Genomic DNA, 13,356 nt, shown 5'->3' with positions numbered 1-13,356 from the left:
GGCTACATCCATAAACACACACAAATCAGCACACACACAGAGATACAGGGGACAAGACAGTAGCTCAAAGGACGGTACTACAGTAATTGTAATTAACAGCAGTTGTGGCTCATTTGTCTAGATGCAATATGCAGCTATTACGGTTGACAATCGAAGGAAATATGTATACATTGAAAGATACAAATTAGAAAATGTGGGGCTGATCTTTACTGTAAGCTAGAGCTGACAATACCATTCAATGCCTTTCTGTATTTTTCCCCGAGCTTTACCCTGGGAAAAATGAATGCTCCTCATGAATGCAGCCTGGTGCCATCACCTGAGTGCCACAGGGCACAGCCCCCACCCGTGGTGATGAGAATCCAAGGCAGCCCTCCTTCTCTACCTGACAGTTGTTTCCCTCTGGCGCTGAGCAGGAAAATGAGGACTATTTAAGAGGAGTGCAAGGAGGGCAGTAAATGTCTCCTCTTGTTAATAATACCAGCTTTGTCTGAGCTTTCCCTGGCTCTGCACGGTGAGAGGAGCTGCTGCTTGTTTAATATGTTTGACGAATAATAAAAAAACAAACAGAAAAGGGTTCTCATTGCTGAAATAATGGTCAAAATTGGATGCAGCAAAGGAAAGGACTTGCTACCTTTTTGCTTTTAAAATAAGTCAAGCTCCAAAAGAAACACTGAGTCCAACACTTCCCATGACGCCGCTCGATAGTATCTTTTTTAGCATAGATTTCACCTGGTGGTTTAACACACACATCTTTTGAATTCTACGATTTGAATCAAAGGTTTTCAGTTAAAACTAGAAGAAGTAGAGCGCATACCTCCGCCAGGGCCCTAAACCCCTCTTAAATTAAATACACCAAATCAATGCACCAAATTTTACACACTCATAGACATCATGAATTATTCGTGTTATCTTGTTAACAAACAAACCAATGAACAAATGGACAGGGATGAAAACAACCTCCCTGGCAGAGTAAAATAGATAAAATCTAAACCCTTAAAATCGGAGCCACACGTCGTTACTCCCGGTGATGAGTAAACCCACTTACATCTTGTGTCAATGACGGGGGAGAGGAACATGGGAACATACTGTATGTACTGTATATAAATGAACGCATTTCCATGCAGTATAATTAATCACTCCCACGCAGCAGAGCAAAGGTTTTCAGATTCAATCGAGCTGGGGGTAAAGGGAGGAGACAGGCAGAGGGAGACAAACAGGGATGGAGGAAGCATCGAGGATCCCCTGATATTTGAGCTCGTCTAAAAATAGCCACGCTGGAGCTGAGATATGAGTTGTACTCCTCAAAGACCTCAAAGAGGAAAGAAAAACATGCATATATCCACTCCGCCTGGGAGCTGAGCAGTTAAGGTGATGCGAGCTGGCATCTGGCACATGTATATGTTTATGTTTATGACATCTTCACTTATGAGTGACCGGTAATGTTAGCCGTCATTTGGCCATCAGCCACTTTGAAAAACGATGATAGAGCCCTGCAGTCAGCAGAGGGAAACTTTGTAGGTACAGTGCAGATTCTGTCACAGATATCGGTGCCTTTCTGTTGACATGACTTTATTCTGTTGATCAAAGAGGAAAAAACAGGAATGGGAGGTTCAGGTGCCAAGTTTTCACAGTGCATCTGTAACAATGTCACCTCAAAACACCTTTTGATTGTTTTATGAATTTCATTCTTTTTTTCATTCCTCCTTCGATCATAGTCTCAAAAATCAGTATTTTCTATTAGAATTAACCCACTTATTGATTTGTTAGGAATGAGGGTCACATAGGTTTCCCCGCGTTGGAACCTGTAAGTCACATTCTGTACAAGTTCCAGCAAAAAGTCTTAAATGTCACAGTCGTGGACTCACCGTTCCACAGAGTAATCACAGGGAGAGCCGGTTCATGTGCTGATCCTTTGCAGTCCACAAATGCCAAACACAGCTCCTGCAGGAAAAAAGATGAATCGTTAATGAATCTGTGACCCCGTGCATTATGCATTCTATAGTTCAGGGTAAGGTCACTACGTTATTGTCTTAAAAATATATTTAAAAGAATGAGTAATTCAATCATAAATATTTGAGTTGATTGGGTTTCTTTCTTTTCATTGATCTTTGGGCGAGTCTGGGAAGAGAGATTTCAGGGAGGATTCCTCAAAACAGTCAAAAGAAAGGCCTTGATTTTAACTGTTGTGATATTAGGCTTTTCTTGATGATTCACACAGTGTATGACTTGTTAAACAAGACAGATTTTCTGAGGAGGAGACACTGTGCATTTAACCCCGAGCAGAACTGAAAATAAATAAGGCCAAGAATCTCTGCAGGCAGTCAACAGCAACAACATGGATCTACACAACATAAAATAAAAAAACAAACTGGCCCAACACCCTGGCCACCCTGTCCCTGGGCAGCTCCACTCTGCCCGGCACCGACCACAGAAACACCACAACATAAGAGGGTGGCATCAAACAGGCGAGACATCCACAAAAGGCACGGGAGCAGGGAACAGATGCTGGCCCTATCGTCCAATCACATCAGTGCCCGCTATTCCACTGTTACAGGCACAAGGACAGATATTTTGAAAACAGAAAACGGAGGTGACGCTGGGAGACATTGAGCAGCAGGCTTCCAAACGAATTAGGATCAAGTTACTTATCGTGTCCTGCCCAAGCAACCTTCCCCCTCGACATTGACAAAAAAGATTCAAGGTCAGGCATCAGTGGCACGTTTAATGCTGACAGGGGGATTGAGGATCACATAAATAAATTTTATAATAGAGAAGCCTCTGAATAAATTGTAAAACGGCAGAATTCTGTAAACAAATTAGATTCTGAAAAATGCTGTGGGTTAAGTGTTGCAGCCACATTGTGTCAAATTCGGGCATTTGGGTTTGAAAAGAAATATGGTCAATCTACTGCACCCTCCTAACTCCTGTGGCTATATATGTGTGTGTGTGTGTGTGTGTGTGTGTGTGTGTGTGTGTGTGTGTGTGTGTGTGTGTGTGTGTGTGTGTGTGTGTGTCCGTCATCTATATTCATAACATCCACCAAGGTGCTCCACACCTCTCTGTGCTGCCACAAGGACTTCTGCACAGGAGTCACATTCCCCTTTCATTTACATATATTTACATCCAAACCTGTGCATCTGACTGTAGAATCATGGCGTCAGAAACCATGACCGAAGGCACGTACAGCGAAATTAATGTTCCCTACGTTCTTAAAGCCCCATGCATTTAATCGCCACCTGCTTCATGTTATTTTTGACTTTCAGATTTACACCAATTTATCTGATCTATATCTGGTAGGATATCGTTTTTTTTTTTTCTCTCCTCATATCGGTGATAAAGCAATACTTTTAAATCCGTTCCAGTTATAAATTGGTGCCAGAACCATAAACCTTTTCTTAAAAAAAGCACAACACAATAAGAGCGGCTTATATTTTGCTCTGCAGCCCTATTGCTCAGACATTTGCTGCAGTTCAGTGCCTTTTAGGTGTAATAGGGTCCTGTAGGTAGCGGCTGTGGGGCCACCGGTGCCTAACACACAACCCTAATCTGATCTCAGCAATGATGTACTGATACAACACAAATAAATGATCCTCAGAGAATCAAACTGTGGAGGAGGCAGGGAGAGCATCTTCACGTGGACCAGAGGATCAGTCAGCGCAGGTGAGAGCTGTTAGCTCATTGATCCTCTGGTACAAAAGGCAGGAGGAGGAAAACAGAGGACTGAGCCACATGGACAGAGACATGTGGGAGAGCAAAGCAGAAACTGCTGGACCTCTTCAAGTTAACTTTACTACATGTTTGCTGACGTGTGTTAAAAGACAATAAAAGTATGCTGTTAAACCGAATGGTCCGTCTCTGGCTGTGTGGTGAGAGCCCCGTGGCACGGTCATTCTCCACACCAACTATACCAACAAATGAAACATGTCCTCGACACAGTCTTACATCCAGTAATCCCAAGCAACTTGGATCTCCTTTGATAGGAATTCATGCTTTAAATCCGGTTTCGTGCTGGATGACTTTTTGTGACCTGAATGCAGGAAGCAGCAATGTGGAGAATAAGAAGGAGTCAGCAATACAAGTGGAGCATCCACGTACTGAACATACGAGAGCCTGCGCTGTATTATTCATTGTTTTAATAAAGTGTGAGATTTGTTACATAAGTCAGTTGGGAGTTGCTGTGACTCACCTTGTGTGTTTTTTTTTCTCCCTTTGTGTCGTGTGACCAAGTAATGCAACAGAAGAGGAGGAGGAGGAGGACAGACTACCCTGGTACTTCTGCTGCAGAGTCTCTAGGGTGCACGCAGTCTGTGAAGTGTGCGCTACTGCTAATTTAGCAAAAGTAAATGCATCAGTTTCGAGTTTAAGGACATTCAACCGACACCATGATCAGCTCTGGGGGTATTCTGTCTAGCCTCATCCAACAAGCAAAGAGCAAAAGAACAGAAACAATATCTGAGGGGCTAAGGCGACACCAGGTCACACTGAATAACAGCAAAATGCATTTTCATTATAAATAAACGTGACCCAGGATGCACTGTTTCGCTGAAACGTAGGGGATCATTTCTGTCCCCTTTACGGAACCCATTCTTCAGCCCCATCAACAACAGCAACAAATCTGTGTTATTTGGCTCATCTTGACAGACATCCTCACTGTGATGCCAAGTCTGTTAGAAACTCACAGCAGCTGCAAATCTTATTGGAAACAGCTCCTGTTTTGTTTTTTTCTTCTCAGTAACATCCGCTGCAGTTCCACATGAGCACCCGGACAATGTGGCAGATGTCAATTGTGATAAATAAATAAATAAACAACTAAAGGAAGAAATTAAAAGTTAATTAATCAGGGGGGGAAAGCTGAGGCTGCTGGTTTATAAATGAATTTAGTGCATCATATAGCTTCTGGTGAAACCTGAAGAGAAAACACTTATCAAATGACACCTGCTGGTAATAGAGTTTGGCCAAAAATAACCCCAATACAGTTCATTTAATCCTCTTTCCAAGTGGAGAAACGTGCATTTCTGACACTGGGCTAAAGCGCTGTTAAATGATGAAATGGAGAGGTGATATAAGGACAACAGAACTTCTCTCTATGTTCAAACCATCCTCTCATTTCTACGGAGAAGCCACATTGAACTAAATGTAAATCAAATCTGATTAAAAGACAAGAGTCACAATTCTCAGTTTTCATCCAGTAACATTCTGCTGTTACAACACGAGCATTATTACGACTTGCTATCGTGTCTAAATAAAATAATCATTTCTGTGATCTTATGTTTGTGACATCCCATCCTGCTCTCGAGAAACAGAACACACCCCAGTGGCCTTCCATAAAAAAGAGCTGCAACTCGATCTGAGTGTTATCAGACGTGAGTCGATGGAGGCATGTGTAAACAGACAGCAGCCTTCAGTCACAGTTAATGATGAATGACTGTGAGTTTGCAGGTGTAAACATTCTTTAAATGTGACTTTAACTCTTTCCAACACCATCAACAGTTACTATTCACCTTCCAGAGTTATCTTACCAATCTTTGATTTGTTTGCTGTTTGTTAGGGCGATATGACTTCAAATCAATACAACGATTATTTCTAACTTTTCCCTCGATTACGATTAATGAACGATTATTTTAAAGTGAGCGTGGGAGTGAGGAGGGAGGACAAACAACAGGGTAACACAGCATGGAACGTAGGTTATAAATTCTGGCTTCTATTCCTTTTTAGGTTAATTGCCCCGCTCTAGCTGTGATTATCAGCTTTAGTTTGTTCTTCCTTCAAATCCCACTGAAAAAACAACTGCCACAGAATCATTTTATTAGTCAGTCATTAAATAAACCACAACAATATATTTCTTGAAATTCAGAGTCACTGATCTTAAAATTCCCCGTGCATATAATCTCAGGTGAAAGTGACAGGCCAGATGATGCTGTGACGCTGATAGATGACAGCAACAAGCATCATTATGCAGATGGTGTGACAGCTGATGGCTTTCTCAGCCCGCTGGCTGCCAAATACGCTTAACTTTTGGAAACCGAAGTCGGGGATTAGGATGGAAGTCACATAGTTGGGGATGTTTGCAAGAAAGACGGAGGGGATGACTCATTCCCGCTTGCTCCGAATGCTGTTGCAAAGGTGTCTTTGAGGAATTAACACTCAGTCGGTCCAATGAAGCTGCTCCGTGGTCAACAGCAGAGGACTATGCTGAATGTGAACCCGGACAAGCAGGGTCAGCAAACCTTTCATGGTTCATTACATTTCTTTTTTCTTAAGATATGTGGCAGCAAAAAAATCCCCTCATCCTTTGAATTAAAAGGTGATCAAAGCTGCTGTATAAATGTCAAAAATGTCTCAAGAATGCAATACTGCCGCAACCCTGGTTTGAAATTTGACGTGTCAAACGCGATCTATTGTATAATGAAATACTTTAAGAGCAACAGAGACCTAAGCCATTCTGAGGCTAGAGTAACAGCAGATTAAAATCACTAATGCATGTCTTTTTGAAAACACATTATCTGTGTGTGTATCGGAAACCAATGCAGTTAACTCTCCAATGCCTATCCTATTTCGCCCTCCTTTCTGACAGCCTACCCACATCCTTTTCCCCTGACCCGTCTTGTTTTTCCTTGCCTGCTCTGAACTGTCTTTCTCCTTTGACACCTCTGTTGACAGCCGGGTGCATCTTGCCAGAGAACAGGGCTGCAAAAGAAACATCTCAGCCCAACACCCACGAGGTTCAGATTCAGCAGATACTTAAGTAACAGCAAGGAGAAGCCATAAACAATATTTCAGGCCAGTAAAGTCAAAAGTACTCTACGTGTGAGGAATAAATTATTCATGTTAAACCACTGCATACAAGGTGAACACAGTAATACTATAGAGATCATTGTATTGTTTAAGGAGGAGGTGAAAATGTCCCATTATTAACTAATCTAGCAGAGGAACATAATATAGCCTGATTTAATTACCTTAGAGGTCACTGGGTTTGAACGTGTGCTCTGCCAACACTAATCAATCACAACCATTGTATATGCATTGTGTATGGTTTTGTATTCATCATACAAAAGAAGATTTTCATTTTTATTTTAATGTATTAATAAGTTAGAAATCATTCTTTTAAAAATAAAGAAAACTCGAAATCAATAGAAACCACATTTACTCTTCCCGACATTCATTGTAGTTTTGCTGTTGCTGACTTAGTCTGGTGTGACCAAGAGTTCACACCAACTCCAGCGAAAGTTTGTGTATGTTAGTTGCTGTGTTATTTTATTGACTTTATAAACATTCTTTACTCATATTCCATTACATTTTAACCTTTACCGTTATCCTGCAACACCACTTAAGGCCACAGAGGCAGGTGTTCAGCAGAGATCTATATATATGTTTTAAATGGTTGGAAAACATAAAAATGTCAAATTTAAGATACTTTGATGGGAAAACACTTACATTTATAATTTAGAAGTCTGTTCTATTATAGTATAGAATAATAAGTTTTAATTTCAAACTACAATTTTGTGTCTCTCTTCAGTTAGTGAAGCTAATAACAGAAACTGCTGCCTTCAAAAAGCAAAAGCCATCAATGATAATTTGTGTTTGTCCTCCCCATCAATCGCTTTCTCTTTAGACTGTAAACTCTTCTAAACACAGAATTACTATTTTATCTGCAGCATCAGAAACATTTCTCGGAGGGTTCCTAGGTTTTCTAACCATTCTGCTAGAGGCTGTCTCCATCACTGCAGTCACTCTCCCATTCAGCTCTGACAAACCAATCACTGTTAGTTGACCTAAAACGCATTAGAACCAAAAAGGGCAATGTCCTTGGAGGCACCAGATTTTAAACTCCAATGTATCACAAACTACAGAGAGATTTACCTGGTGCTGATTGGCTGAATCAACATTGTGTGCACTCGTGATATTTAAGAGCAACTCTTGACTTTACTACAAAAGTCTAAAAGCCGGTCACCAGAGAGAAACACACACGCACACTTCATAAATTATTGTCACCCTCATGAAGAGAAATAATGTCTGAGAGCCACTTTGCATCACTCAGTGTGACACAGTCTACACACATATCAAACACACACATGTACACACACACACACACATATTCCCAGACACGCCATCAGGCTGATTAACCCTCAGGCTTTAGTACACGGTATAGATTATAAGTCACAACCACTCATTACAAGAGGACTAAACAGAGCGGCTGCATTCAAAGAGGTCACGCTCGTTTGACTGACTGTCACATACATCGTGACCCCCGAGGTGTCACCATGGGGGACAACTGTGCCTATACGTGTTATTTAATGTTTGATGGTATCAAAAACACTTAAGAGTTAGGCTCTCAGCCCAGACCATAAACTTTTAATAAAAAGATTTGGATGTCAGCAGTTGGGTAGGTGCTTTACATTTACCCTATGTGCTCACTGCAGAGTCTGCAGGCTTTGCACGTTTAATTTGTTTGAGCAGTAACAGCATATCACACTATGTAGACACCCACATGCAACTCCTCTCCAGAAAACTGAGTGAAATCTGCTCTCTCACATTATGCAATAGGTTCATGTTAATCTTTAGATATACAAAACACAGCATTGAGCTTGAGTTGCTGTTGTACTGTCGTGTCAGGTGCTGCAGTCACTCCAGTCGTGTCCATGTGAAGGGGACATTGTTAAATGAAAGAAACTTGTTCACCATCTTAAGGTAGTGTATTAGCATGCTAGCATTATCTAGTTACCTCTAAACACAAAGTACATCTGATGAGTATATGAGTCTGATGTGAAAGCCATTCAATTTTAGGGTATTTGGTCATAGAAATATTGGACAAATTATATAAAAGAACATTAAAAGTATTCATCATAAGGGTGAAGCTGGGCCCCCGCTGCTGCAAAAAGAAGCTGTTCAGTGTGTTTTTGCAAAAGTTCATTGCAGCTCAACTCAGTTACACAAAATCTGTTGTAATTTGCCTTTAGTTTGCCGTCCTGAGCTGAAGGTCGCACGACACCAGAGCATCTGATGAGTTACGTGTGAAAATAGTTTGGTTCTTCACTGTAAAAAGGAAAGTAACTAACAAAGGTAACGTTGTTTGTCCACTTTGTACAGAGCAGCTGGCTAACAGACCAATCAGGTGGCTCACCTGTTAGCTGTCCACCGATGTGAGTCAGCAGAAGAGACGCCACGCGTGACTTAAATTGGTTATTCAAATACATGCTAACGAATTCCATGTCATGTCAAATATGTTCAAACTTGATTTTAGGAACAATTGACAGCCCTAGGTTGAATGTCTGTCCAACATTTTATGGCGATCCACCTTATAATCGTTTATCTCAATTGATATGTAAACGTTTGACCTACACTCCAGTGGCACTAGAAAAACAAGCAGAGAGACCGTGTAGAGCCACGCTGCTAGCATGACAGGTAAAATTCGAAGCAGTAGAAATTTAAACTGGTTGTTTCAACACTGAACCTGGTTCTGATTCAATGTTGAGTTTCTGTGCATGGGGGCAAGTACAACAGATGGGTTCGGTTAGCCGGCATCCTCTGTGGCCTGGAGGGTTTATCAGTCCCTCTTCCTGCACTGGTACCACAAGTAAACACAGACAAATGAGGTCCTGACCTGAACTGGAGGTAAAACAGAGCAATCCGGTTCAAACATGGGCTTAAACAAAAGTTAACTCCATAATTAAGAAATGACTGTGAAAATGAACGTCCTTAAATAAAGGAAACAGGAAAGGTTTGAAACCCCTTGGTGCATGATGGTTTACCATCATCTCGTCACGTGCACTTAAAAACACATCAAATGCTGAAGGGCTGAAATCCCTCATTTGGACACATTTCCTTCAGAGTCATCACAAATGACACAACCCCCTGTCCATTACTCATGTCCCTATGACAGCCCATCAAACTGCATTCAAAATGATGTGTGACAGCAGAAAACCCAGCACCTCGGGCTGGATATTTTTTACAGTTTGCGCGGAACAGGTAACCTGACCTCGGAGAGAGAGTTAAAAACAAAGAGGCTTTCCAGAGAGCACAGACAGGAGCAGGAGGAGAGAGGTACACCACCAGCTGTGAGCGTACAGAGGTCTGTGCAGTCGCCTGAGACAAATAATACTTGCATGATAACGCATTCAAGCTGAAAAACTAATTAGAGGACACTTCTCTCCCCTTTGCTCTCGCTTTATCTTCTCTCCTTTTAAGTGTGTCTATATTTGCACAACTATATGCAATTCAAACTTAATGAATATGTTTTGTGTAAGAATATGCAGCCGTTCAGTATGACAGATGACCCCAGCAGGAGTCGGATTCTTACTTAACTTCCATTGCACGAGGCAGGAGTTGCCTTTCATGGGCACAATTGTTACTTATATTGTCTTTTCTAAAAGCTAAACTTTGGGATTGCTGCCAACTGCCAGGAGCATCAATTTGGATTGAACGGTTTACTAAAGTGATAGGTCAGCACAGATGTCAGAGTCGAGGGCAGAGTTTGGAGCTGTGTGGTTGTTTTTAGATTCTCCCCAGAGGAACGATTCGACACTGCCTGAAAAGTCGGTAAACGTACATTTCACTGAACAAACAAGGAAAATTACAAATCATATCTTCCCCTCTTCATGATGCAGTCCATCCTGCGGAGTAGATGCGGACACAGATATGGAGATTTTACTGGGAAGGAAGTAAAGCTAATGCAAACCACATCCTTTGATATTAAACAACCACATACCAATCCTATCATTATATCAATCCTATCCCCAAACTGCATCATTCAACAACCAACAACAGCCGGGTAGCATACTCTCACAAGACAGTTGGTGTAGGTTAGTGGTTCCTAAGTAGAGGAGTGGGGGGGGGGGACCTTGCTGGAAACAATAACCACAAAAGTGAGCTCTGATGCTTTCAAGGCGATCGAGATTAAGGTTGGTGAGGCTGTATTCAGACGGAACAGCATGTACAGGACGCACAGATATTTGATTATTAAGTTTGTCATTTATAACTTGAGAGATTTGTATCTTCTGTCTATTTAAACTCTTGAGCATTGACAGGTTTTACTTTCTTGACTTGAAAGTTTGACGCTTATACCTCTTAATTAGCAGGTATACGCTGGTTTGTTGAACGTGGGTAAACCCTCTAACACAGCGCTGACGTCATCACAGCACAATTGCGGGGCTGAACAAAAAAGGAAAGACAAAGCTAGAGTGTCCGGTGATAAATTCTCCATTATTAATACATGAAGCAGCTGCTTTAAGGTCAATAAGATAAAACTTTTATTGGATAAAGAACTCGTTGTGCGATTGAGGAAGAAGTGACTGTGGAAAATCAAACGATTGATTATTCTGACTACGTGCTTCAGACAGTCCAGACCTTGAGAGGGAGATGTGATCATCTACATGGGAGCTCTGTGACGCTGTGGAACACGGTGCCAGCTGAACATATGGAAACCAGTAAGGGAGAAGGAGCAGGGGGCCGTGCTGTGGCCTGGCTGTAGTGACGCATGTCTGGGAGACTTTTTACTATTTTTGGTCTCCTTAACAGCTTCCTTTTACAACTCAACCCCACCCTGGTGTTTCTTGCCGAGGAGCCGCCAGTCAGTGACACAGGCTTTCTTGAGTAGGGTCCCGCATTCAGACAACAACAGGCCCTTTGTCATTATTAAGAGCTTTACAGGGATTTCACAACGGCCATGAATGTGTCAAGGCACAAAACAGAAAAATACTTTAAAAACCAAGACTGCATTTGCGGTGGGGTTTGCAATAAAAATCATCACGCACAGAAACCTTGAACACTGAGACCAATGCGTTTTATTGTTCTTTTCTTTCCAAAAATACGAGATGAGGATAATATTGAGGTCCTCTCACTTCTTCAAAACAGAAAAATCAAACATTGGGTCCATCCCATCTTGAGAATCAGGAATCTTCTGAAATGATCCTGATAACTTCCAAATCCGTTTCAGCAAGTAAATGGTCCAGTATTATTTGTTACCAGCATCAACACTGCACATAAAAAAAAAGAAAACAAATTTATTTGATGCAATTGATCCCAACAGCTCAAACTACTTTCTGGAACGAAAAGGGATCATGGCCTTAGAAGGGCAGAGGAATAGAAACAAAAACAGCAACCACCAGTTACTCCAAATCAGTGGACAGAATGGTAGATTGAATTAGATATTCAGGCCTGGGGATATTTTATGTATGTGTCTCCATGTCCACGCCCCGTCCCCGACAGAGATAATTCCCTGAAAGCAAGTGTCATACTGCAGGTTTTTCCTGAGCCATCAGTTTTTCTTATTATCCTCTTTTTTTCTTCTTTTCACATTCATTTGATGTGCTTCCTCCTAATCTTGTCTGGGCTGTCGACCTCACAGAGACAGAGGACACACTCAGCCATTCAGCCGCAGCTACTCATTCACATAGCGGAGAAAGCTTTCCTTGTTCAGTGTGCTTAAGTGTTTGCCTCTGTCTGCATGTGTGTACGCGTGCATTTTTAACACTATCGTTTGCTGGGTGATATCAGAGTCACCAGCTGCAGAGGGACGATTTTCTACAATCCATTGTGGTGGGGATATTTTGCAACCCATGAATGGGAACTCAGTGATTCAGCAGTGTTGATGATTCAATTGCCTAAAAGGGGGGATGTCACCCCCTGTCACTGAGTCAAGACCTTGAATGCTCATGCTGGAGTGCAGCATAAGATCAATAATAAAATAAAAAAAATATGAACGAAAAATGAGACCTTGTTTTGCAGAGCTGCGCAGCTTTGTTTTGCACATGGAATAAAAGCAACTGCATCCGAAGTTTAGCAATTACTTCCCTGTTACCCTGCATCTGCAGAGATAAACATGCATCTTCTGCCATCGCAGCGTTTATTTTTAGACTGTTTACCCCAAATTTTGCATCCTTTAGTGTGTGAAGTCTGTGAAACAGAGCCCCTTCTGCCTGCGTCCTGAGCATCCAGTCATTCCCTCGCTGCCATATTTCTGTTTGTTGTCATCGTCGTGGTTGATGTACCATATGTGCTCTTATTCTCAGCCCCTTCAGTAAGGTTTAGCTAAAAGCAGATGAAAAAACGAGGTGGCTGTTTGTGACACTAAAGAAGCTGTCGCTGAACAGTCATCTGGCTTAAAACGAAAAAAGACAATCATCTTCCCAACAGTAACAATGCTCTTCAAAGCTAAGAGGGGGGAAAAAAAGAAAAGAGGAATAAAATGGTCAACGTGTGGAGACCAGCAGGCAAACTGCGGATCAGAGGGGTCAATCAGAAATGCTTCGCTGCCGCTTGAGTTAAACATTTCACACTCACCACTACAGAGGAGCATTTAAATAATTATTTTTTATGAAGAGGTTCTATAAATTTAAAGAGCATATATATCTGATTGGA

At 41.7% G+C, this 13,356-nt stretch overlaps 1 protein-coding gene across 1 annotated transcript in view; it reads right to left on the bottom strand.

Annotated features, from left to right (window-relative positions):
• Window positions 1–13,356, bottom strand: part of adarb1b (adenosine deaminase RNA specific B1b) — a 104,081-nt gene that overhangs the window by 65,781 nt on the left and 24,944 nt on the right. Inside the window, exon 2 of the mRNA XM_053439554.1 lies at window positions 1,866–1,941. The gene's annotated coding sequence lies outside the window, so the exon portion shown is untranslated. The remainder of the gene's footprint in view (window positions 1–1,865; window positions 1,942–13,356) is intronic.

The sequence above is a fragment of the Pleuronectes platessa genome, chromosome 14, assembly GCF_947347685.1.
Source record: "Pleuronectes platessa chromosome 14, fPlePla1.1, whole genome shotgun sequence".
In the NCBI taxonomy this organism is placed as follows: domain Eukaryota; kingdom Metazoa; phylum Chordata; class Actinopteri; order Pleuronectiformes; family Pleuronectidae; genus Pleuronectes; species Pleuronectes platessa.
Note: the sequence above shows the minus strand (reverse complement) of the source record. Positions and strands in the feature narration are given on the sequence as shown.